The following is a 26,440-nucleotide window of genomic DNA, read 5'->3' as shown; positions in this document are numbered from 1 at the left end:
CTGTCCAACTCTGCAGCCTCTCTTTCCCCCACCGTAAACTGAGCTCATAACTGACAATTCAGAGGCTGGCTGAAAAATCAAAGCTCAAGTTTATTCAGCGTCAAACTGAGGATTTAAACCCAGAAACAACCAGTTAGTGGCCTGATGTGGCTGTTCTGAAAGCCTCCCTTGGCTCCAGTTTTATACTGTTCTTGCAGGGTGAGTACATGCATTGAATTGTTGCAGAGCAATACCCCCAAACTAGTTGGAAGTGTTGCTAATAGAACCGCCAAACCTGAATCTGCTCGCTGGATGCTCGGAAAGCCAGTCACTGGCATGAGGGTGGTGGATGAAGGGCAGCTAATGCTTAATTCCTGGGCTCCCTGAGGAAGTAGGGGTGAAGGTTCTTATAGGTTGAAATTGGGGCTGAGAGGCACCATGTTCAGCTCGTGTCCAGCTCATGTCCAGGTTTCTGGTTGGCCTTCCTTTGATTGGTGAAGCTGTGCTCTTTAGGGGCTTTATGAAGGCCAGGTGGGCTTCAGTTGGTTTGTGAGTGGTGGTTACCTTCTGCCCCAGACCTGGAATTTCCCTGAGCAAACACCTGTGAACAATACTGGCCAATAGGACTTGTCTCTTGGAGAAGAAAATGACTCCTTGAGTCCAGTGATTAGTACCTTGTCAGGCCACATACATGTAGCTCTCCCTCAAATCAGTGAATTCCAATCGATTACACTGGGCTAAGGGAGACAGACAAGAGGCTAGATAGGTCCTGCCTTTACATTATAGAGGTTTGGTGTCAGAAACAGGCTAAAACAATGTAGAGTTATGTGTTATTGATCACATTGAAAATAAAATAACAATCATTGAAAACTGAAGAGTACTTGGTAATAGCTGACAGACTTGGTTATTATGAAGGAGGTACATAGCATTCCTATACTCATTCTCATTTGGGGTGTTATCTCTATGCAGGGAGAGGGAACAGGGGGGCCCTTAATCACTTTTCCTACAATGGCCCCAAGACTTAAAACTTATTCCTGCTTAATGTTTCTTTGGTCATGGCTGAGTTTCCCTGAAAGATCCTATTACCTGGGATCCAGCTACAGGGCACCTCCCAGCACAGACAGCATCCTCGCTGGCCTAGGCCCCTATAGAAGATATAAATTTAAATTCACAGCTCCAGCCATAGTGACCTTTTTTCTCCAAGTGTCTCCCACAGGGTTTTTTTTTTTTTTTTGGGGGGGGGTGGACCTAACAAGATTATTCTCCCTAATTCCCTTTGTCCTTTGTGTACCACTATGTACCTTTTGCCTATTTGACACCTAGTTGGCAAGTCTCAGGAGAACTCTTATCTGACCTCCTTTACTGTATGGAGCAAGTGTCCCTGTTCTGTCTGCTGGTGGTTCCATGTGGCTGTCTTGGCAGCACCTATCAGTTCAAGTTTATAATTTTTTAAAAACCTTTATCTCCTAGATTGAAAATTTCACTAAGATACAGCTTGTGCATTTTTGCCAGCACCTAGAAGGTGTAAATATAGTATACAACCAGATATTCAGTAAGAGTTGAAAAAAAATCTGAGTGTTGAGATAAACCTTAGTTCTTTGATTATTTTAGGATGGGGGGAGAAAAAGCCAGACCCGAGGGATCCAGAAATTTTTTTTAAAGATTTATTTATTTATTTGAAAGCCAGAGTTACACAGAGAGGAGAGGCAGAGAGAGAGAAAGAGAGAAAGAAAGAGAAAGAGAGAGAGAGAGAGAGAGGTTTTCCATCCACTGGTTCATTCCCCAGCTGGTTGAGAGAGAGAGAGAGAGAGAGAGAGAGAGAGGTCTTCCATCCACTGGTTCATTCCCCAGCTGGTTGCAATGGCCAGAGCTGTGCTGATCTGAAGGAAGGAGCCAGGAGCCTCTTCCAGGTCTTCCACATGAGTGCAGGGGCCCAAGGGCTTGAGCCATCCTCCACTGTTTTCCCAGGCCATAGCAGAAACCTGGATTGGAAGAGGAGCAGCTGGGACTTGAACCAGTGCCCAAATGGGATGCCAGCACTGCAGGTGGTGGCCCCACCTGCTATGCCACACCGCTGGCCCCAGATTCAGAGGTTTTTAACAAGATTAGATTATTAGCAGTACTTAGTGGGTGTTTACTTTTATTTTTTGAAAGATTTATTTATTTGAAAGGCCAAGTACAGAGTAGGAGGAAGAGTCAGAGAGATAGAGGGAGAGAGAGGTATCTGCCATCTACTCGTTCACTCCTAAAATGGCCACAATTGCTAGGACTGGGTCAGGCAAAACAACGAGCCAGGAACTCTATCCTGGTCTGCCACATAGGTTGCAGGGGCCCAAGAATGTGTGCTGTCATCCATTCTTCCCAGGCACACATTACCGAACAGCTTGCTAGGAAGTGGAGTAGCCAGGACTCCAACCAGCATGTGGATATGGGATGATGGTGTCACAGCTATGGCTTAACCCTGTGCACCACAACATGGTCCCTGGTGTGTTAACCTTAGAATGTTTCAGAAATTATATGCAATTATTTTTAAATTTTTTATGAGCTGGATCTACATTAGAGGTTTTTTAAAGTCTCAACATTAGAGGTTTTTTTTTTTTTAACTTGCATCCTATTAAATCCATAATCTTTCAAAACTGGTTATTCAGCTATAACAGAAGAGAAATTAATGTAATGGGTATAAAGTTATTATCACAGTCTCTAGTGATAATTTTTAATCATTATTGGTCATAACCCCTGTTTGATCCAAACCAGCATTGTAATATCCTCTTTTGTTCCATTGTTAATAATGTGATAGGTTCAGGTGTTGTGGTACCATGGGTTAAGCTACCACTTGGGGTGCCTGCATTCCATATATAAGTGTTCAAGTCCTCATTCCTCCACTTTTTTTAAAGATTTATTTATTCATTTGAAAGTCAATGAGAGAGACAGAGAGAGACAGAGAGAATGAATATGAGAATCTTCCATCTTCCATCTGCTGGTTCACTCCCCAAACGGTCTCAATGGCTAGGGCTGGGCCAGGCTAAAGCCAGGAGCCAGGAGCCAGGAGCTTCATCCAGGTCTCTCACATGCTCCTTCACTTCTTACTCAGTTCCTGCTAATGGGAAGGCGGCAGATGATTCTACACCAATGTTGGTGATTCAGATGCAATTTCTGTCTCGTGGATTTAGCCTGGCCCAGTTCTGGCTGTTACAGGCTGGAAGTTAAAACTTTTAAAAAAATGTGTATATTTATTTGAAAGGCAAAGGGACAGAGAAAGAAAAAATAAATCTTTCATTTCCTTCCATTTCTACAATATGGGTCTGGCACATGAGCTGCAGGAACCCAAGTACTTGAGCCATTTCCTGTTGTTCCCAAAGTGCATATTAGCAAGTAGCTGAATCAGGATTACAGAAGGGAGATATGGGATATAGGCATCTCAAGAAGGATTCTTTTTTTTTTTTAAAGATTTTATTTATTTATTTGAGAAGAAAAGTTAGAGAGAGAGAGAGGTAGAGACAGAGAAAGAGGTCTTCCATCTGCTGGTTCACTCCCCAGATGGCCACAACAGCTGAACCTGAGCCGATCCAAAGCCAGGAGCTAGGCGCTTCTTCCGGGTCTCCCATGTGGGTGCAGGGGCCTAAGTACTTGGCCCATCTTCCACTGCTTTCCCAGGCCATAGCAGAGAGCTGAATAAGAAGAGGAGCAGCTGGGACTAGAACCAGTGCCCGTATGGGATGCCAGCGCTTCAGGCCAGGGCTTTAACCTGCTGCGCCATAGCGCTGGCCCCTAGTCTTAACTTCTCATGTAAAATGACTTTATTATGCTTGTTGGGCAAGTATGCTGAATTTCAGCTTAATTTTAAATAAGGAGATGACCAGAGATCAAGATAATTGAGGTTGCTAGAGGCAGAACAAAACAGTATTGGATGCAAAGATTGTTGTAATTGCTATACTACAGAGTCTCTGACAGCTTCTTCTTTCTTTTTATAAATATTTGTTTTATTTATTTGAAAGGCAGTTACAGAGAGAGGGAGAGACAGAGTTCTTCCATTCATTGGTTACTCCCCAAATGGCCGCAAAAGTCTGGACTGGGCCGAGCTAAAGCCAGGCCAAGTTTCCCATGTGGGTGACAAGGTCCCACATACTTGGACCATCATCTGCTGCCTTCATATATGTATTATCAGAGAGCAGGATGGGAAGTGAAGCAGCCAAGACAGAACTGATGCTCATGTGGTATGCCAGCATCACAGGCAGCAGCTTAACCTGCTGTACCACAGCACTGGCCCTCTGACGGCTTCTTTTGATTTCTAGTTCCATTTCAACCTCAGAACCAGTCCTGTGCAAGGATGGAAAAATAAATGGCAAAAAGTTTTTCTGAGAATGAATGTGATGCAGAAATGTAGAAGCGTAAAACTCATGTTCCTACTTGGGAACCTCTCTAGGAGATATTCCTGTGGCATAGTGCCCTCTAGTGTTAGGAAGGGGTTCTTTCCTATATGGGCATTTAGGGCTAAGCAAACATCTCAAATCCAGTGTTCACTAACACTAGCAACAGCAACAAAACCCTGTTGATTGATTCAGTCATATTTCATGTCCACTACCCTACATATTTTTTGTTTTATTTTCTTTTTTAAGATTTATTTTAAAGGCAGAGTTACAGGGCACGAGGGGAGAGAGACATCTTCATCTATTGGTTCACTTCCCAAATGGCCTCAACACTTGGGGTTGGGCCAGACCTGTGGGGAGCAACCCGGACTAGACTAAGTTACTGGAATTAAGACTTATTCTATGCATCTGCTCTCCCACAATATGGCGCTGAGAAGGGAGAAACAGCTTCTACACAGCTGCCTCCAGTTCAACCAATAAACTGTAGGACCTGCTCCTGATTGGAGGAGAGCAGTGTACTCGGCGTGTGGGTAGCAGAGTTGGGATTGGTGGAAGAGGACTATAAAGGAGGAGAGAGAGACCATGCACGAGGAACATCTATCTGAAGGAACACCTGTGCAGCCCCCGAGAGAGCCGGCCGGCGGTGTGCTGCTCCCCCGCGGAAGTGGAGAAGGTGGCAGGGGGAACCGCCCTTCCACGGAGGTGGAAGGGACGGTAGCCAACCCGGGAAGAACCAGCAGCAAACCCGGGGAGGGCCGAGCAGACAAAAGAACAGCGCAGGGTCCTGTGTCGTTCCTCCACAAAGACGGGGAGCGACAAGACCTAAGCTAGGAATCTGGAACTATATCCAGGTCTCTCATGTGGGTACAGGGGCCCAAGTACTTGGGCCATCCTCTGCTGATTTTCCAGGCACATAAGCAGGGAGTTGGATCAGAAGTGGAACAGCTGGGACAATGGGATGCCTGTGTCGCAGGCAGTGGCTTAACTCACTGTGCCACAAAACCAGCTACCCTACATACTTTTTAGGATGGGGTAGTCAACAGCTCTACCTTGAGAAGTGGACAAAAGCCATGTATGAGAGCCAGGTATTGTGTTGTAGTGGGTTAAGCCACTGCTTGGGATACCCACATTCCATTTACTAAGTTCCAAAATAGAAAATGTATCTGCACTCTTCATGATGTTTGAATCCTGACTTCTTATAAAGGAGTTATTCCAGTTTTTTTTAGAGGCTTTGTTTCTTTTCCTCTGTTCAGCTTTATTGCAGTAAGGCATTAGTCCATTTTTTATTGCTATAATGAAATTCTTGAAACAGGCCAACTTACAGAGAAAATGGGTTTATTTGTCTCACAATTTTGGAGACTGGAATTCCAAATATTATTGCTCAGGCTTTGGTGAGGGTCCCCCTTGGCTGTATCACTTCACAGTGTGGTCTTATTGCTGGCAGAACCCAAGGCAGAAGGAAGTACCTCATGACAAAGATGAGGGAAAACACATATCTTTCCATCTGTTGTGTATTAATTGCCCTAGAAAGCCTGCGAGGCATTGAATAGAAACACCTATACTGAGACTCACCTGAGAAGTGGCTGGGCAGAGCCATTCATCTCACCTGTCAGATCAATTTGACTTGAGTGATGTGCATAAAAAGTCATTTAGTGTTCATCTCGAGCAACCTTGAGCATTCTCTTTTTCTACACATTATTCATTCCCAGAAATGCCCTCCTTAAAATTGATCAGTAGTCTTCTTTTCAATAGCCTTTTTCCAGACTTCCCTGTTTCTAAAGATGTTTTTAGCCAATCATATGATTCAAAACCTGCCCTGGACAAGTCAATGTATGCTCATTAAAGAATATACAATTTTTTTTGACAGGAAGAGTGGACAGTGAGAGAGAGAGACAGAGAGAAAGGTCTTCCTTTGCCGTTGGTTCACCCTCCAGTGGCCGCCGCAGCTGGTGCGCTGCGGCCAGCGCACTGCGCTGATCTGATGGCAGGAGCCAGGAATTTCTCCTGGTCTCCCATGGGGTGCAGGGCCCAAGTACTTGGGCCATCCTCCACTGCACTCCCTGGCCACAGCAGAGAGCTGGCCTGGAAGAGGGGCAACCGGGACAGATTCTGGCACCCCGACCGGGACTAGAACCTGGTGTGCCGGCACCGCAAGGCGGAGGATTAGCCTAGTGAGCCGCGGCGCCGGCCGAAGAATATACAATTTTAACTCAGTTTTGACCACTTTGGAATACTTCCCACAGCTCATTGAGAGTCAGCTGGATTGTGCCTTCCAGGCTTAAGTCATTCGTAATCTGCACTGAAACCTTCTATTACCCTTTTTCAGACTTTATTTTCTTCACCACTGCCTATATCTGTGTGGTCTCCCGCACTTTCCTTATAAAGCCAGTAGCACTCAATCGGGGTGAGGGCTCTACCCTAATGATATAATCCATAATCTGATTTTTCCTGGTGACCCCTCTTTTGAAGTCCATAGTCAGATTGTTTCCAGTCTCTGAATACCATTAGCACAACATATTGGGGACTGAACTCTTGTGTGAGCTCAGGAGTACAAGTCACATTTCAATGATAGCAGCAGGTCTTCATTATGGTTCTGATCCATGTTGTTTCCTACCACCTTTTTGAAGAATGTGCGTTTCTTATCTTTTGAAGTTATTCTCTTTTATGTGTGTCTACCCTCTCCTTAAATATATTATTTTCCTTTTTTGCCTCTAACATCATAAGCTTTTTCTTTCTTTTTCTTTTTTTTTACAGGCAGAGTGGGCAGTGAGAGAGACAAAGAGAAAAGTCTTCCTTTTCCATTGGTTCACCCCCCAATGGCCGCTGCAGCCAGCACACCACGCTGATCTGAAGCCAGGAGCCAGGTGCTTCTCCTGGTCTCCCATGGGGTGCAGGGCCCAAGGACTTGGGCCATCCTCCACTGCACTCCCTGGCCACAGCAGAGAGCTGGACTGGAAGAGGGGCAACCGGGACAGAATCCGGCACCCCGACCGGGACTAGAACCCGGGGTGCCGGTGCCACAGGCGGAGAATTAGCCTATTGAGCTGCAGTGCCAGTCATCATAAGCTTTTTCATAAGGGAACCTCTCTGTTCCTCCAGTTTAATCAGCTGTCTTTTTTTTTTAAATCTATTTTATTTATTTGAAAGAGTTAGAGAAAGGGGGGGGGAGAGAGAGAGAGATAGAGAGAGAGAGATCTTCTATCTGCTGGTTCACTCCCCAAATGGCCAGGAACTTCTTCTGGGTCTCCCACATGTGTGCAGGGGCCAAGGACTTGGGCCATCCTCTGCTGCTTTCCCAGGTACACTAGCAGGGAGCTGGATTGGAAGTGGAGCAGCCGGAACTCGAACCACCACCCATTTGGGATGCCACCACTGCAGGCTGGGGCTTTAACCCACTGAGCCACAGCAGTGGCCCCAGCTGTCTCTTTTGATTTTGCCTTCAGTCTCCTGCTCGTTTCCAATAGTAAAACTGAAGCATACTTTTAAGCTATTCTAGTTTCATCTGGTTCTCCTTAGAATACCCGCTTCTCAAAGAGACTTTAGACACAAGTCTTTTAAAATTTAATTACATTATCCACCTTTGGGTTTGAAATAGTGTAATTGCTTCTCTGCTTCAATCCCTCAAAACAGCAAATTCTGTTTATAATTAAGACCCATAGGATTTGGATGTACAGAACCCACACTATGAAGTGCGTGTGTGTTACCATAGGAACTGCCAGCTTTGATGACCTCATTACATATGTGTCAGCACACGGCAATCTGCAAATAATCAAGAGCCCTGGTTGTGGTCGACTTATTCTCTCCAGATTGGTGGAGGAATGGTGGTACCTGAACCATTCAGGACTGAATCACTTACTCTGGATGTTTTCAGGTAAAAGGACTCCTTGAAAGAACACCTTCAGAAAGGAGATCTTGTTATTAGTCACGCGGATACAGGAAGCTGTTTGGAAACTCTGAAAAAAGGAAAGCCACTTGTTAGAGTTATAAATGAGAAGCTGATAAATAATCATCAGCTGGGATTGGCGAAGCAGCTACATGAAGGACTTCTCTTCTACTGTACCTACAGCGTACTTCCTGGGCTGTTACAGTTAATAGACTTACCAACACTGAAATGCTATCTTCCTGGCCAGCCAGAAAAATTTTCTGCCTTTTTGGATAAAGTTTTTGGCTTAGAAGAATAAACACTAAATTCTCAATATGTTAAAAACGCCTCCAAATCCTGGCTATGGAATGTAATAAAATGTATAATATGTATTTATAGAATATATAAATTAATAAACTTTCTAAATCTTTAGAATGTACCTACATAGGAATTTTATGGTATGCACATTTGCATCTGAGTCAAAATCCTAATTGCAATTTAATATACTTTTTGGATTTTCCTTAATCATCAATGTAGTGACCATTTATAGCTATGGTTTTAGAATTCCAAATAGATTTGGAATCATGGAGGAAAAAATGAAATTTGAAAACCTTGACAAAGACCATAAAGGTAGTTAGCTTGGTGTTCTTAAAAAATAATGAAACATTAATAACTTTAAAAAGTTTTTGTATGAGAGTCAGCATCTTTAGTTTCATAATCCAGGAAACTGAATTGTTTTTAAAAAGCAGAAATGATAGATTCTTCTCTATGAAATAAACTCAGTAATTGCTGAAATAGGATATTAGGCCACAAATCAAGCCTCAGTAAATTTAAAAAGATTGATTGAAATCATGCCATGTGGGCCAGTGCCATGGCTCACTTGGTTAATCCTCCGCCTGCAGCACCAGCATCCCATATGGGCGCCGGGTTCTAGTCCTGGTTGCTCCTCTTCCAGTCCAGCTCTCTGCTGTGGCCCGGGAAGGCATTGGAGGATGGCCCAAGTACTTGGGCCCCAGCACCTGCATGGGAGACCAGGAAAAGGCACCCGGCTTCTGGTTTCAGATCGGCGCAGCGCCAGCCATGGTAGCCATTTGGGGAGTGAACCAATGTAAGGAAGACCTTTCTCTCTCTCTTTCTCTCACTGTCTATAACTCTACCTGTCAAATTAAAAAAAAAAAAATCATGTCATGTATCTTTTCAGACCACAAAGGAATAAAACTAGAAATCAAAAAGAAGAACAATGGAACATTTACATGGAAATGAAACAGAATGCTATTGTGTGACCAGTAGGTCACTGAAGAAATTAAAGATGAAATAAAATTTCTTGAAACAAATGAAAATGAATACACAAACCTGTGGGTATAGCAAAAGCAGTTTAAGAAGCAAGTTTATAGCAATAAGTGCTCACATTAAAAAACCCAAGTGATCTAATGATCAAGAACTTAGGAAAATAACAACAACTTAAACCTCAAATTAGCAGGAGGCAAGAAATAATAAGAACCAGAGCAGAAATAAGTGGAAAAAGTATGAAAAAACAAAAAACTGTTCCTTGACAGTCAAGACAAGAGCTGTTCAAAGTCATCCTGCACATTGGCTGAGGAGCACTGAAACTTAGCCAATGTTGTTCCTTTTGATATAATAGAGCTAAGCATTCTTAAAAGTTTCTATTCTCTATATGCAGTACAAGGAAAAGCTGCAGTAATCAGGTTTGATATCCACACAGCCTACTTATTAGGATAGGTGGCTGGCTGCTTCAATTAAATGCCAGTTGGACTGCTGTTCAAAAGTCACTTGCTTATCACAGTATAAATAGTGACAAAACTTCAAAGTAAAACCTTGAAAGTCTGATGCTCTCACCTCCTTAATATTACCGAATGTTGTTTTGGTCCCTAAATGCTTCTCCGTGTGCATTTTCTAGATGTCTGGCCTGTGCACCAAGATTTAGAATTTTAGAAGTCCAGTGCATAACATCTTTTTTTTTAACTTTTATTTAATAAATATAAATTTCCCAAGTACAGATTATGGATTACAATGGCTTCCCCCCCCCCCCATAACTTCCCTCCCTCACGCAGCCTTCCCAACTCCCGCTCCCTCTCCCATTCCATTTGCATCAAGATTCATTTTCAATTCTCTTTATATACAGAAGATCAATTTAGTATATATAAAGTAAAGATTTCAACAGTTTGCATCCACATAGAACACAAAGTGTAAAATACTGTTTGAGTACTAGTTATAGCATTAATTCACATTGAACAACACATTAAGGACAGAGATCCTACATGAGGAGTAAGTGCACAGTGACTCCTGTTGTTGACTTAACAATTGACACTCTTGTTTATGACGTCAGTAATCACATGAGGCTCTTGTCATGAGTTGCCAAAGCTATGGAAGCCTTTTGAGTTTGCCAACTTCGATCTTATTTAGACAAGGTCATAGTCAAAGTGGAGGTTCTCTCCTCCCTTCAGAGAAAGGTACCTCCTTCTTTGATGGCCCGTTCTTTCTACTGGGATCTCACTCACAGAGATCTTTCATTTAGGTGGTTTTGGTTGTTGTGTTTTTTTTTTTTTTTTTCCCCAGAGTGTCTTGGCTTTCCATGCCTAAAATACTCTCATCAGTGCATAACATCTTTCTATTTTCCAATGAACTGAGAAAAAGACATAGAAATAGGATAATTTACGGTGAAAATATTAGCTTTATTATCCATAGCCTGATTGAATAATATGACTCTAAATTTGCTTTCTAAATCTTGGATTGTCCTCTGATGGAAGAAAATATGAGCCGATCCAGGCCATCTACCAATCAGATACTTCTCTTTGGTGAAGAATGAGGGGATGGGAGAAGATGATAGAATTCTGATGTGATTGTTTCAGATTTGCAAATGAAGAATCAGACAAACTCATCTGTTGAGGATGAGTTGGAATGAGTTAAGTAGCTTAAAGAAGTTGCAAATGAATATCAAGGACCAGAAAGAATCAAAATTTTAAATATGTTTGAGTCAGATCAGCTGGTGAATCTATTGCTAGTTTTCTTCAAAATGTTCGAATTCCTAGAAAAAGGAAGATCAGTATAGGGGCTGTGTAAATAACATGAATGCTGTGCCTTGTTCAGCCTTGACCTTTCCTTTTACCAGGGCTGATCTAGCTCTTGCCATAGCTGGGCGTACAGCCTGTCTACAGCAGAGGTCGATGTTGAGTCACAGATGGGACAACAAACCCAGGGGAACCAGATAGTTATATTAGCACATTGGGTACCCTGGACCTTAACACCATGGAGGAAACAGTGAATTATATTCACAGGAATATATACACATTGTGGGTACTGATTTGCCATCCTTGTCTGAAGCCCTTCTGCCAGTACTATGATTCATATAATCATAAAATCCATCAGTTTTATAGCTCATACATCATTGCCTCTGACCAAAAAAACATATTTTATAGCAAAGAAAGTGAAGCAATGGATCCATTTACTCAAAATTTATTGTTGTTGCCCCTTCACCAAGAAGTAGCAGGATGATTTAAACATACTCCAGAAGAGTGTCCTAGTAGTAGGAAAACATAATACTATCTTTGTAACTCTTCTGTAAATCTAAAGTTATTTTAAAATAAAAGTTATGTTAGTGTTCTGAAAAAAATAGATTTTTTTCATTTTTTAAGCCTATGAAAATATTTATTATGAAAATATTAAGAAATTGAGTACGGATTTCAAAAGGTTTTGTACCAAAATAAACTTAACTTAGAATTCTACGTTTTCTCAAATATTTTGAAGTACAGTCTGACTATATATGTGTTGCATAAGCTTATAATTAAATAAATTAAATATTAAATAAATTAAATATATTATAATTAAATAAATTACATTAAAGATGATGAAAGACTCAAACCATCACTTCTGTGGTGTGAGTTCTTGTGCAGCTGGGTAACCTGCTGCTAGGGATGCCGTTGCCTCGTATAGGAAGGCCAATTCAAGTCCTGGCCACTCCACTTCAGATCTAGGTTCTTGCGAATACATCCTGGGAGCAGGAGATGCTTCATGCTCGAGTGCTTGACCCCTTGCCACTCACATGGAAGATCCAGATGGAGTTCCAGTTTCCTGATTTCAGCCTGGCCCAACTCTGGCTGTTGCAGTTACAGGAGGTTTCTCTCTCTCTCTTTCTCCCCCTCCCCTTTTTCTCTCTCTCTCCCTCTCTCTCCCCCTTCTCTGTCTTGCTGTCATTCTGACTCTGCCTTTCAAGTAGATGAGAAATAATAAAACAGATGTTTAATTATTTTTCTGTTACAATCATTTAGGGATTCAGGTTCCTTATCTCTTTTTTGCTCTATCATCTTCAAGTGCAGGGGTCATCAGAACTTTTTCTCAATAGACTACTTGGTAACTATTTTAGAGTTGGAGGTCAATATAGTCTCTGTTACAAGTAACCAACTCTGTAAGATTGGAAAAACAGCTATAACCATTTTTCTTTTTCTTTTTTAACTTTTATTTAATAAATATAAATTTCTCAAGTACAGATTATGGATCACAATGGCTTTTCCCCCCAATAACTTCCCTTCCTCCTGCAACCCTCCCATCTCTTGCTCCCTCTCCCATTCCATTTGCATCAAGATTCATTTTCAATTCTCTTTATATACAGAAGATCAATTTAGCATATATTAAGTAAAGATTTCAACAGTTTGCACCCACACAGAAACACAAAGTGTAAAATACTGTTTGCGTACTAGTTATAGCATTAATTCACATTGTACAACACATTAAGGACAGAGATCCTACATGAGGAGTAAGTGCACAGTGACTCCTGTTGTTGACTTAAAAACAGCAATAACCATTTTGTAAACATCTTTTCCAGTAGCTTCAGCGGAAAAATCCCAAGTCAATCACTGAGGCTGAAAGAAGACAAGAGAAACTAAAATTAACCCATCCTCAGTCATGATCCCACCTCAGGTGCTCAGGGAGACTGGGCCAGCCCCACTAAAGTGATGCAGAATGGAAGTAGGTTGTTTTCAAAAGGAAAGGTGGGCGAAAACAGTCTGATAAGTGTGGGTGGTTTTTTGCCACATGTATAATACCCAATTACATTCTCATTTTATAAAATTGAACACTCCTCCACTACATTTTAAAAAGAGTATGCTGACAATAAACTATTGATCTTTGCTTGATAGGTAGGTAGGTAGACAGAATGGAGCATCAGTGATACGTTCAGTACAGTTCTAGGTGCTGGGGCTGCAAAGATGAGTTAGATCTAGTATCTAGCTGGATGAGACTCATGGGACAAGTTAAATAAGTAAACACATGTTGCTTAAAGGAATAATATCCTTCTTGTATTTTAATATTTTTATTATTTATTCTCTATTTTTGGCCTTTATGGGGAGCATAAAAATGTAAATTACAGACACATTGGATTTGGAGCAACTGACTTTGGGTGAATTATAGTTGTGTAATCTTAAGTAAGGATATATATGAATACTTTAGTGTCAGTTTTAATGAATGTAAAATAAGTATGTTGAGCTAAATGATCCTCTAAATTCTTCTATTCTTTGAAATTCTAAGTGTCTGCATGTGTAAAGTTGACTTCATTGAGATTGATTAGTCAGGATGTATATAAATTGAGTGCCACTAGATGTCATCCTTGCCACAGACTCTGCTACTCAAACCATTATTCATTTATTTTAAAGATTTATCCACCGAGTTGTTTGAAAGGTGGAGTGACAGAGAGAGGTAGAAAGGGAGAGTGGTAGAGAGAGTGTGAGGGAGAGATAGAGAGAGAGAGAGAGAGAGATTGATTGATTCCACTTGCTGTTTCATTCCTGAAATACCTACAATGGCTGGGGCTGATCTGGAGCCAAACCTGGGAGCTGGAACTCAATTCAGGTTTTCTACATGTGTGGCAGGGACCCAGGTACTGCTGTCCCACAGGGCGCTTGTTAACAGGAAGTTGGAATCAGGAGTACAGGTAGGACTTGAACACAGGCACTACCATATGGGATGCAGGCCTGTCCCCAAAACCATTATCTTAGATGTCAAGGTATCTCAGAATTGAGTAGCACCTTAAAAATCATTTGCCCAATCATGTCAGTTGTTATTTTTTCTTATTTTTAAAAATACACTATTTGGACTAGATAGATCAAGTAACTTAATTATATTTAGTTAGCATCCACACAGGCTTCCTAGATTTTTTTTCCAGTGCACTTATCTTTTTTTTTTTTTTTTTTTTGACAGGCAGGGTGGACAGTGAGAGAGTGAGACAGAGAGAAAGGTCTTCCTTTTGCTGTTGGTTCAACCTCCAATGGCCGCCGCGGCCAGCGCACTGCGGCCAGTGCACCACGCTGATCCGATGGCAGGAGCCAGGTACTTATCCTGGTTTCCCATGGGGTGCAGGGCCCAAGCACTTGGGCCATCCTCCACTGCACTCCTGGGCCACAACAGAGAGCTGGCCTGGAAGAGGGGCAACTGGGACAGAATCCGGCACCCCAACCGGGACTAGAACCCCGTGTGCTGGCGCCGCAAGGCTGAGGATTAGCCTAGTGAGCCGCAGCGCTGGCCTGCACTTTTCTCTCTTTAAAGTAAATGATACTTGAGGGGCCGGTGCTGTGGCACAGTGGGTTAACGCCCTGGCCTGAAGCGCCAGCATCCCATATGGGCACCGGTTCTAGTCCCAGCTGCTCTTCTTCTAATCCAGCTCTCTGCTATGCCCTGGGAAAGCAGTGGAAGATGGCCCAAGACCTTGGGCCCCTGCACCTGCATGGGAGACCCGGAAGAAGCTCCTGGCTCCTGGCTTCAGATCAGTGCAGCTCCAGCTGTTGCAGCCAACTGGGGAGAGAACCATCGGACGGAAGACCTCTCTCTCTCTGCCTCTCCTATCCCAGTAATCAATTTTTGTTCACAATTGATCATAATGAAAGGACTAAGAACCAAAGGGATCACATAAACAAGACTAGTTTCTGCAAATACTAGCTGATAGAATAAAAAAGGGAGAGAACGATCCAACATGGGAAGTGAGATACACAGCAGACCCATAGAATGGCAGATGTCCTAAACAGCACTCTGGCCTCAGAATCAGCCCTGAAGGCATGCGGATCCGGCTGAAAAGCCCATGAGACTATTTCAGGCATGGAAAGCCAAGACACTCTGGGGAAAAAAAGAAACCTAAATGAAAAATCTCCGCGAGTGAGATCCAGTGGAAAGAACGGGTCATCAAAGAAAGAGGTATCTTTATCTGAAGGGAGGAGAGAACTTCCACTTTGACCATGGCCTTGTCTAAATATGATCAGAGTTGGTGAACTCAGGGGACTTCCATAGCCTTGGCAGCTCATGACAAGAGCCTAGGGTGATTACTGATGCCATAAACAAGAGTGTCAATTTGTAAAGTCAACAACAGGAGTCACTGTGCACTTACTCCTCATGTAGGATCTTTGTCCTTAGTGTGCTGTACATTGAGATTTAATGCTATAACGAGTACTCAAACAGTATTTTTCACTTTATGTTTCTGTGTGGCAGCAAACTGTTGAAATCTTTACTTAATGTATGCTAAACTGATCTTCAGTATATAAAGAGAATTGAAAATGAATCTTGATGTGAATGGAAGGGGAGAGGGAGTGGGAAAGGGGAGGGTTGTGGGTGGGAGGGACGTTATGGGGGGGAAGCCATTGTAATCGAATTCTTAATTTAGTACAGAATTAAACTGATGAGCATGAAGTGAAAAAAAAAACTCTGACTTTCAAATAAATAAATAAATCTTTTAAAAAAATAAATGATACTTGAAAATGATGTTTCTTTTTAAGTCATCAACTTTGGTAATGTTATTTTTTGCTTTTTCTTCTTGAATTATTACTCAGAGTAATTTTGAGAACTGATTACTCAAAATTTCTATGATGTAAAGGACTATCAATAACACCAGACACAGCCAGTGCTGCGGCTCAATAGGCTAATCCTCCACCTGCAGCGCCGGCACACTGGGTTCTAGTCCTGGTGGGGGTGCTGGATTCTGTCCCGGTTGCTCCTCTTCCTGTCCAGCTCTCTTCTGTAGCCCGGGAGTGCAGTGGAGGATGGCCCAAGTGCCTGGGCCCTGCACCCGTATGGGAGACCCGGAGGAAGCACCTGGCTCCTGGCTTCGGATCACCGTGATGTGCCGGCTGCAGCACGGGTCACAGTGGCCATTGAAGGGTGAACCAATGGAAAAAGGAAGACCTTTCTCTCTGTCTCTCTCTCTCTCACTGTCTAACTCTGCCTGTCAAAAAAAAAAATAATAACACCAGACACAATAGTGATATTGCTCATAGATAATTACTCTGTCTTGAGACTTGTTTGAAGATAATTCATAGGAAAGCATAAGGAATTGAGTAGATGTAAGTGAAATGGGAATTAAAAGTTCACAAACACCTAGCTTATCTAAAGTTCAAACTTTGACAAATTCAGGTTTTCCTTTCTTAACATGGCCCTGGGTGTAAAATGAATTGAAAGGAACTTTCTTTGAGAAGTGACATAGTTCTTAGCAGTTTCTAAATAAAAACATTAACACTAATTTCTCTGTAATTTTTTGGACTTTATCTGACATTCTGTTCTTAATAAACATGGTTACCGAATTCTTGCTCCCTAGTAGTTAGACGATGTGGGGGAATTTGAGACAGAGACTGGACTATAAGAGGCAGCAATAATGGCAGATAACCCGATTTAAACAAAAGAGGGGGAGAGTGTCTTGATTCAAAGAATCAAACTATATAACATCATGATAAAATTGCAGATGTTTATAATTACAGTCTTGGGTCTTAAAGGAAAGCCTAAATTATGTTGACTATCCTTTGTTATATATGTAGGGGCTTCAAAATTCCATGAAAATGCATATTATGAAAAGAGTATTTGTGGATTTTGCACTTTTTTTCTCACCAAGTAAACATCTTTTAATTCTATTTCCCACAAACTTTTTGAAGTATCCTTTGATACTTATGAGTTATGAAGACAATGACAGTTGGGAAAAGTGCATGCACACATCCTTCCAAGACATTCTAACCCTGTGGAGATGAGCTGAGAAAGAAGAGCACACAAAAAATAACTAGATTAGAAGGGAGGCCACGGGTGAACTTCTCTGTGTATGGTGAAGTGGGAGGAATGAACTTCTACTTACCAAAGATAAAAAGTGATCACAAAGATTCGGCCAGGGATGAGAAAATGGAAATACTGAAATGTGGCTGTGTTTCTGAAAGCTTGTAAAATGCTGGCTTGCCAACCGAAATGCAGCTTTGTGAAACTAAAGCACCAGCTCTTGTGTTCTTTCTCCTGTTCTTGTTTGTTTTTTCCTACTTGGATTCCATCACAAGGGATCTGTGTAGTGTATTCATTAAGCTATTTTCAATTTTACTTTTTATCAGTCTCTGGATTGGACCACTGAGGTGTTATGCTGTTTTTTTCTGTTTTATGTGGTCAAGCTTCATATTTTTCTCCCTCTTTTTGAATCCTCTTGATGCACTTACAGTTAAAACCCAAAAGCCATTCATTGTAGGGAGATTCCCACTGGTTTTAGAGAGGGAACAAAACAAATTGGCAGTCACTTGTGTCTCCACCTGTCATGCATATGCTGATGGAATTCTTATATTCTGAAGTCATCTCAGGTTTTTGTAAAATTGTTATGATGTTAGAATCAGTAAATAATCAGAAAATGAGCTTTAATTCAATGTGCAACTTTCATATTCTCCTGTCTCTTACTGGAGAAAAATTTGTTTTGTCGGATATTTTGATCACATTGTAGTGATGCTGGCCATATTGTGTTAAGGTGGTGTCAGCACTGCCTTTACAACTTGTTTAGACTTTTGCAACTTTTTTCTTAAAGATTTATTTATTTTACTTGAAAGTCAAAGTTACATAGAGAGAGAAGGAGAGGCAGAGAAAGAGAGAGATGTCTTCCATCCACTGGCTCACTCCCCAATTAGCTGCAATGGTTGGAGCTGTGCCAATCCGAAGCGAGGAGCCAGGAGCTTCTTCTGGATTTTGGCCATCTTGGGCCATCTTCTACTGCTTTCCCAGGCCATAGCAGAGAGCTGGATAGGAAGTGGAGCTCTGGGATTGAGAGCAAATCTCAGGAGGCAGAACTTTACAACCAAGTTACAGGGGGCTGGCACTGTGGTGTAGCAGGTAAAGCCTCCGCCTGCAGTGCCGGCATGCAAATTTTAATCACTTTCAAAGCTCTAAATGATAACAGTTTATTTTAATAAGTTCAATTTGAATGGAAAGCCTGTCAGTTGGGAAAATGACAAATGTGTTATGACCCCCCAAGCTAAATGTGCTTTCTGAAGGAATTAACTCATTCAAGGTTCTACAAGCATAGCAAGGAATATGGGGTGGGAAAGGATTTCAGAGAAGTCAAGATCTTGCTTGATGGTTGTGAATAAGTTGCTACAAAACCCTGAAAGTCAGTTTGTAGAAGTTTCTCTCTATATAAGCAAAACTGAGCTTTCACAATAACTAGGACTTAAAAATGTTTAGTAGAGGGATTGGCAAACAGTTTTGGGAAAGGGACAGGTAGCAAAAATTATCAGCTCTTACCAGCCACATAGGGTCTGTCACAAATACTCAGTTCTACAGTTGCATATGAAATCATAGACTAAATGTGCATAACTGGTTATGGCTGCGTTCCAGTAAAATTTTATTTATGACAACTGATGGCTTACAGGCCGTAGCTGCCTGACTCCTGGTTGCATGCATGCTTGCATTCTTTTTATATGCCAAGTTCCATGTTAACTTCTTTACATATATTAGCATACCCAATGAAGTAGGTACTAGCATTGTCAACAGTTTATGAATGTGGAAGTCGAGCTCAGAGAAGTTAATCCACTTGCCCAGAGACACATAATTAATGACAGAGCTGAGTTTTGGCATCAAATCTACCTACCCCAGCCCCTCTTATCTTTTGTTTAGACAGACTTACCTTCCTACGTAAAAGGTTCCATAGGGTCTTGTAAAGCCCAGCAGTGAATACCAGGAAGTGTGATGCAAATCTTAACTCCAACTGGTGAGTGACATAGAATAACATTCAGGATAGTTTGTCATAAATATATTTTCCAGATCATTCTTGGAATTTAGCTTGGTAATATGGGTCACAATGATGGCTTCTAAATGTGCAAGTGTACTTGCCTCCCTCCCCCAATCTGTGTTAGCTTACAGGTAGACTTTTCCTCTCCAAATGGATTTGTAAATTTTCTATTTGTTCTTCTCCCTTGAAAACAAGACAAAGATGGTTAAGATGCATTGTTTACTTACACTCAAGTTTCCCTTGAGTGAGAAAAACCCAATGCATATTTTTTTCTGTTTCTCTCCACAAAGATGTAAAAACAAAAGCAGAGTTTCAGAAATGGAAACAATGAGAAAGTCTTGGCAAGTATCATAGAAATGGTGTATTGCAGTTTAACACAAATAACATTCCATCCTCTTCTGTGATTTGACAGTCACTGAAGGGCTTGCATCTTTGGCTGTATGATTTGCAGTGTAGAAAAGTGTATGCATTCTTACAACATGATCGTTGGATTGTAACCCAGGCAGAACAGCTCATTTGATGAGACTTAGCAGCATATTGAGAATCCAAGTTTATTTATCTTTATCAGGGAGGAGAGAGCTATCCCTTGTGTTTTCCAACTGACTCTGCCTGGCTCCCAGGGTAGGCCAGGACTGGCTGAATGAGAAAATATTGACAGAAAGCTTGCCCACATTTTTAATACAGTAGAATCAACTGTCAAACTTTTCTATGGTCTATGATGCCCTTCATGATTCTTCTGTTAGATTTCCCAGGAGATCTTATTGAAAAGCCTCTTCAAGGGAACTTGAAGAAGAGCCTATGATTAATCAAAAATACCTAATGATGTAGGCAACAAATTTCCTCAGTCCAAGGGCTACCTCAATAATTTTTGGAGGGGCACAGCCAAGTGTTTTAGATTCTAGGACTAAATCATCCATCCTTTGTTATGTGATTCTGCATGGCTGGGACTCCTGGAATGTCTTTCCTTCATAATGGGTCCATTCTGGCTTCTGAAGCTGGGCAAACTTGTCTTGGTTTTTGGATTGGAGTCACAATTATTTTGTAGACAATAAGCCTCCTTGATTATTCTTTGAAGGTCTTCTGGGATTAACTGTTGAAGATTAGAATCAACCATATCAGCATCTGAAGTTTATTTTTGGAGCAGCGATGCAGGTGTATGGTTATCGCTTAACGTCATCATCATCAAATAGTAATTAGTGACCCATTAACACAGCACTACACTGCACCAGGGCCACCCAACTCTCTTTCCAGTGTCTCTTACTTCCAAAACCTTTACCTTCTAGGGTCCTTATATTAGTTCCTTATTTTTACATTCCACTCAGACCTGACCTCTCCAGGCTTGATATATTTCTCTGTATCTTATTCATTTCTCTAACACTTACATGAACATGTTGCTTATGTTGGAATGAAATCTCCCTGCAATTTTTAAAGGAAAATTATTTTTTATTGTAATTATGTCTGAAAGGGAGGGGAATAAAATTACATTTCTTGTTACTTGTATTTTCCTAACAAAAGAATGCCAACTGTATCTGATACTAGGTTGAATTGTAGTTCTCCAGGACAACCAATTAACATGTTTAATGTTGAGGTACATGGTTACTAAGGGATAGCATTAAAGTTTTGAAGACCAGATGTTTCAAGGGGACTTCTTACAAATGAACTGGAAAGTACATATTTATGATAACAGGATATAGAACAAGCTGCTCTTGTAAGTCATTTCATCCCTTTTTAGAGAGACCAAGGCAAAGATGTGATCTTTGAATTCTTTAACTGTCAAGAGAGTTAAATAATTATCTATTGGTGTAGAATTATTCTTTTAGGAAATGAGAGCTTATTTTTATGATTACTCTCAAACAGGGGCAGTTATGTACTTCATTTTTATTTCTGGTAAAGTGAACTTTGCTGGTAAAAGATGCAGTAACATTCAACATTTACTTACAAACCAGCAGTAAGGAAATTTGTCAATTCTTCTATCTATATTGTTTTTAAGAAACAAATTTCATTTTGCTCTGTGTGTCAGTATGTCTGTCATCAATTATTCAATAAATATATAGCAAAGTTAATTCTAGGAAAGCAAATTAGTGATAGGATAACACAATATCCTCCTTGCTACCATCCACCAAATTGTTTTTTATACTTATAAAAGTAACCTGTATTTTATGTAGAATATTTAGAAAATAGATAATATGTGAAATTACATAAAACATTTGTAATCCTATTCATAAATAATCATTATTACTGCTTTGGTATATCTTCTTCCAGCCCTTATCCACACATGTATGAGTACACATCAGCATGCATGTACCAATGGGATTACAGAAAGGATATTGACCAAAATGTAACTGGTATCTATCCTCAACTGCCTCAGCCTGCAGCCCTCCAGCTCTAACTCACCCTGGGATGTCCTGAATGAGCTCCTATATAGGCTCCCATGTGCTGCTCTGTTTCTCTTACTGCTTTCTTCTGCTCTTGCCTTTCATTCAGGGCTATGTCCTTGGCATCTAGAACAATGACTGATACAGAGAATGACTCAAAGAATATTTATTGAGATAGTAAAAAAATTCCATCTCAACAATGTTCCCACTGCTAGTGCTCTATGGACACCGTTTTCTCACTAGGGATGTAGTCTCCTCATGTACTTTCCTGAAATTCTTGCTGTGATAGAAAGATGTTTCCATGGAGACATAAAGAAGGGCTATTTCCTCATACTGTGTCAGACTCTGTCACCCAAAGTATCACTGTACCATGTAGGTCCCCACATTTCACAGAACTCCTTTGAAAATACTTTCTTTGGCCGGCACCACGGCTCTCTAGGCTAATCTTCCACCTGCAGCGCTGGTACCCCGGCTTCTAGTCCTGGTTGGGGCACTAGATTCTGTCTTGGTTGCTCCTCTTCCAGTCCAGCTCTCTGCTGTGGCCCGGGAGGGCAGTGGAGGATGGCCCAAGTGCTTGGGCCCTGCACCCGCATGGGAGACCAGGAGGAAGCACCTGGCTCCTGGCTTCAGATCGGCGCAGCTCACCGGCTGTAGTGGCCACTTGGTGGGGGGTGAACCAACAGAAGGAAGACCGTTCTCTCTCTGTCTAACTCTGCTTGTCAAAAAAAAAAAGTACAAATACTTTCTTTGCCTTCTGTCTGCACCCCCTCTTCACAGGACTCAAACATGACCCCCTAGGATTGGGAACCACACCTGAAACAGACACAGAAACCACCTCCTTCAGGCCTGTGTCCTTATCCTCCTCCTCTCTCACAGTTGTCTCCAAGTGAAACTTGGTTACAAGGAAGGGGAGAAATTGCATAGTTGGGGCTCAGCAAATATTGTTAGAAGGTCTAAACAGTGGGCAAAACATTGCAAGACATTCTAGCCAGTATGGTGCTTGGACTGAGGAATGTCTTTCAAGTGGGAGAAGCATAGTACAATCTTGTTTCCAGTCAACACTGGTGATGAGAGTAGTAATGACTGTTCAGAGCTGTTTTTTTTTGTTTTGTTTTGTTTTGTTTTTAACCTCAGCTAGATCATCTAGCTGCTTCATTTTTTTTTTCTGCCAGAATTAGTTAGTAACTGGCACTCCTTTGTCCTAGAATTGATCTCTCTCCCTCTGCCTCCCCCTCTGTCTTTCTCTCTCTGTCCCACTCCCTCTGCTCGAGGCATATGCATATAAGTACATCACACAGATTACTTCCATCACATTCTCTTTTTCCACACCTTTTTTTTTTCAGGCAATCTTTCTGACAAGCAAAGAATATTTTTGAGCTCACCACTCTGCTCCTTCATGAAGAAATCTTGTCAACAAATTTGTTTTCAGGTTTTGATGAATTTTTCATGTTTTAGGTGTATTTATTTACTCGTTTGTTTGGGGATTGGATTAATTCATTTTTTTTTGAATCATGTAGTCATACTCACTTTTCTTATGACTTGCATAATACATTCATTATTCCAGTCTTTGCACAGAAGGGAAATTTAGCTTGTACAAGACAAAGGGAGTCAAGTCCGTTTTGATATTCAAGGACAAATACCGAAGGGAGAGAAGTGATGAAAGTTTCAGGTTTAGGAACATGATGATTGTTTATGTTCCTAAGACTTTGATGTGTGAATTCATAATTTGAGTCATAAAAATGATGCTTTTAGAGGTGGGTAGTTCCAAGGGCAACTGAGGACTTGGGGCTACCTTTTACCTCTAGCAGGTCTGTTCCTGAGGGTCTTCTCTGGGCCAGTGGGCATTCTACAGTTGAAGATTAAAAAACAAAAGCAGGGACAGTACCTAGAAAAGAAAGTAGTATCTGGAATTATGCAGGGTGACTTTGAAAACTATCCCAAATCATTTTTGTTCTTTCCCCACATGAACTTTGTCCCTGGCTCATATCAGCCACTTTCCTGCTGATTGTTTCCTCTCATGTTGTTCCCAACTTGGCACCATGGCCATGGGAAAGATACCAAAGTGGCCCTCTCAACCTTTCCCTGAAGCCACCCATATTCTTCAAGACCCTCTTCCTTGTTGCCTTCTCTTACTGCTCTGGCCTTACTGGTTTCCTTTCAATCAGAACACATTTTAGTACTTGCAATCTGTCTGTCTTATGTTGCTTGCCAGTTAGTTAATATTTGGTTTGGTCAAAGTCAATGACAAGAAATTTATGTTTTGGCTCCAAGTTCATTTACCACATATGTGTCTCTAGATCAAGTCACTTTTCTGACTTTTCTGGGCTTTATTGTTCACCTATAAAAATGAAGAAGTAGGTAGATTGTCTCAATGATGACTTTTAGTTTAATTCCATTACTTCTGTTGCTCAAGTAGTTGAAAAAGTGGATGACCATATCTGATACTTCTACCTCCTTCATCCAGTGATGGATCCAAGGAAGAGATTAATACATGAGTACTTAGTAGTTGATTCAAACCCTCAGGAAGTACAACTGTTTTTAAATTTTCTTCTCCTTTGTATAGGAAACTGATTGTAAACATCATTGCTATGTTTTTGACAGTATAAAAAATAGGTTGGGGCTGGCGCTGTAGCATAGCGGGTAGTACCGCCGCCTGCAGTGCCGGCATCCCATATGGTCACCAGTTCAAGTTCTGGCTGTTCCACTTCACATCCATCACTCTTCTATGGCCTGGGAAAGCAGTGGAAGATGGCCCAAGTCCTTGGGCTCCTGCACCTGTGTGGGAGACCCGGAAGAAGCTCTTGGTTCCTGTCTTCAGATCGGCACAGCTCTGGCTGTTGCGGCCAATTGGGGAGTGAACCAGGGGATGGAAAACCTCTCTCTCTCTCTCTCTCTGCCTCTCCTTCTCTCCCTGTGTAACTGACTTTAAAATAAAATAAATAAATATTTTTTAAAAGAAACATGTCAATGTATCTTATGTTTCCTGCATCCAGTCAGACTGCAAAATGAGAGTGAGAGGTCAGCAGATGATTCTAAAACCTGGGACAATTTTAAATATTTCTTCCTGCATGATAGAGTTTATTTCAGGTTAGTCTTCCAGGTAATACATGTGCTATGATTAGACATGCTTGATTGTCACAAGTGGGGAAATGCTAGTGGAATCTAGAAGGTGGAGTCAAGGGTTGCTGCTAACCATCCTACACAGTTTAGGACAGCCTCCTGTAACACAGAACTATATGGTCAAAGATGTTAGTAGTGCCAAGACTGAGAAACTATACTATCTGGTAAGCCTATTAGAGGGAAGAAGTTGTGTCCCATTTATATTTGTTTTCTGGATATCAGTACTTGTTTCTCTTATCCTTCAGACACTGGTCTACTTCTGTTAGCCTAGTGTTAATATTGGTGCATTTTATGGAACTAAAATTGGTTGAAAATTGATCATCTTTTTGGAATGCTTATTTGATAACTTTTAAATTATGAGAATATTCAGTTAACCAGAGCAATCACCATTTTAAAGATTTTATTTACTTACTTGAAAGATAAAATTACAGAGAGAGAGAGAGAGAAACAGCAAGAAAGGTCATCTGTCTATTGGTTCACTCCCCAAATGGCTGAAATGGCCATAGGCCAATTTCGAAGCCAGGAGCCAAGAGCTTCTTCCAGGTCTCCCATGTGGGTGCAGGGCCCAAGCACTTGGGCCATCTTCCACTGCTTTCCCAGGCCATAGCAGAGAGCTGGATTGGAAGAGGAGCAACTGAGACCCTAACCAGTGCCCATATGACATGCCAATGCCACAGGTAGTGGTTTAGCCTACTATGCCATAGCACTGGTCCCAGCGATCACCATTTTAAACAATAAGTTGCATTATCATTATATTAAGTTGTATTTAAACAATAAGTTGCATTATCTAAGATCATAGTTCTCCATAGATTGAGGCTACAAAATGTTATGCATAAATAGTAATATTATTTCACTACAATGAATTCCTTAAAATTGACATTTTCCCCTGAAGTCAAATTTACTTATGATTAGTGAGTTTCTGAAGCACCTTTCCAGGTATGAAGATGAAAGAGTGGTAATATCAATACACAAATTGAATTACTGAGCAAAGAAAGAAGGAGGGAGATAGGTGCTTATATCTATTACTGATAATATTTTTATTTTCCCTATTTTAGCTCAGTGTAAAGGATTAATTTTTTCTTTTTTCTTTTTTTAACTTTTACTTAATAAATATAAATTTCCAAAGTACAACTTTTGGATTATAGCGGCTTTTCCCCCATAACCTTCCTCCCACCTGCAACCATCCCTTCTCCCACTCCCTCTCCCAATCCATTCTTCATCAAGATTCATTTTAAATTACCTTTATATACAGAAGATCAATTTAGTATATATTAAATAAAGCTTTCAACAGTTTGCACCCACACAGACACACAAAGTATAGAGCACTGTTTGAATATTAGTTATATCATTAATTCACATAGTTCAACACATTAAGTACAGAGGTCCTACATGGGGAGTAAGTGCATAGTGACTCCTGTTGTTGATTTAACAATTTACACTCTTATTTATGATGTCAGTAATCATCCGAGGCTCTTGTCATGAGCTGACAAGGCTATGGAAGCCTCTTGAGTTCACCAACTCCGATCTTATTTAGACAAGGCCATATTCAAAGTGGAATTTCTCTCCTCCCTTCAGAGAAAGGTACCTCCTTTTTGATGGCCCATTCTTTCCGCTGGGATCTCACTCCCAGAGAGCTTTCATTTAGGTCATTTTTTTTTTTTTTTGCCAGAGTGTTTTGGCTTTCCTGCCTGAAATACTCTCATGGGCTTTTTAGCCAGATCTG

At 41.1% G+C, this 26,440-nt stretch overlaps 1 protein-coding gene and 1 pseudogene across 1 annotated transcript in view; one reads left to right on the top strand and one right to left on the bottom strand.

The window, feature by feature from the left end:
* LOC138845174 (large ribosomal subunit protein uL23-like) overlaps positions 1 to 26,440 on the bottom strand; it is a 1,058,548-nt gene that overhangs the window by 315,481 nt on the left and 716,627 nt on the right. The window lies entirely within an intron of this gene.
* Positions 196 to 8,554, top strand: LOC127492834 (UDP-N-acetylglucosamine transferase subunit ALG13 pseudogene; annotated as a pseudogene).

This window comes from Oryctolagus cuniculus, chromosome 14 (assembly GCF_964237555.1).
Source record: "Oryctolagus cuniculus chromosome 14, mOryCun1.1, whole genome shotgun sequence".
NCBI classification, from domain to species: domain Eukaryota; kingdom Metazoa; phylum Chordata; class Mammalia; order Lagomorpha; family Leporidae; genus Oryctolagus; species Oryctolagus cuniculus.
The sequence above is the reverse complement of the archived record's forward strand: the minus strand, read 5'-3'. Positions and strand labels throughout refer to the sequence as shown.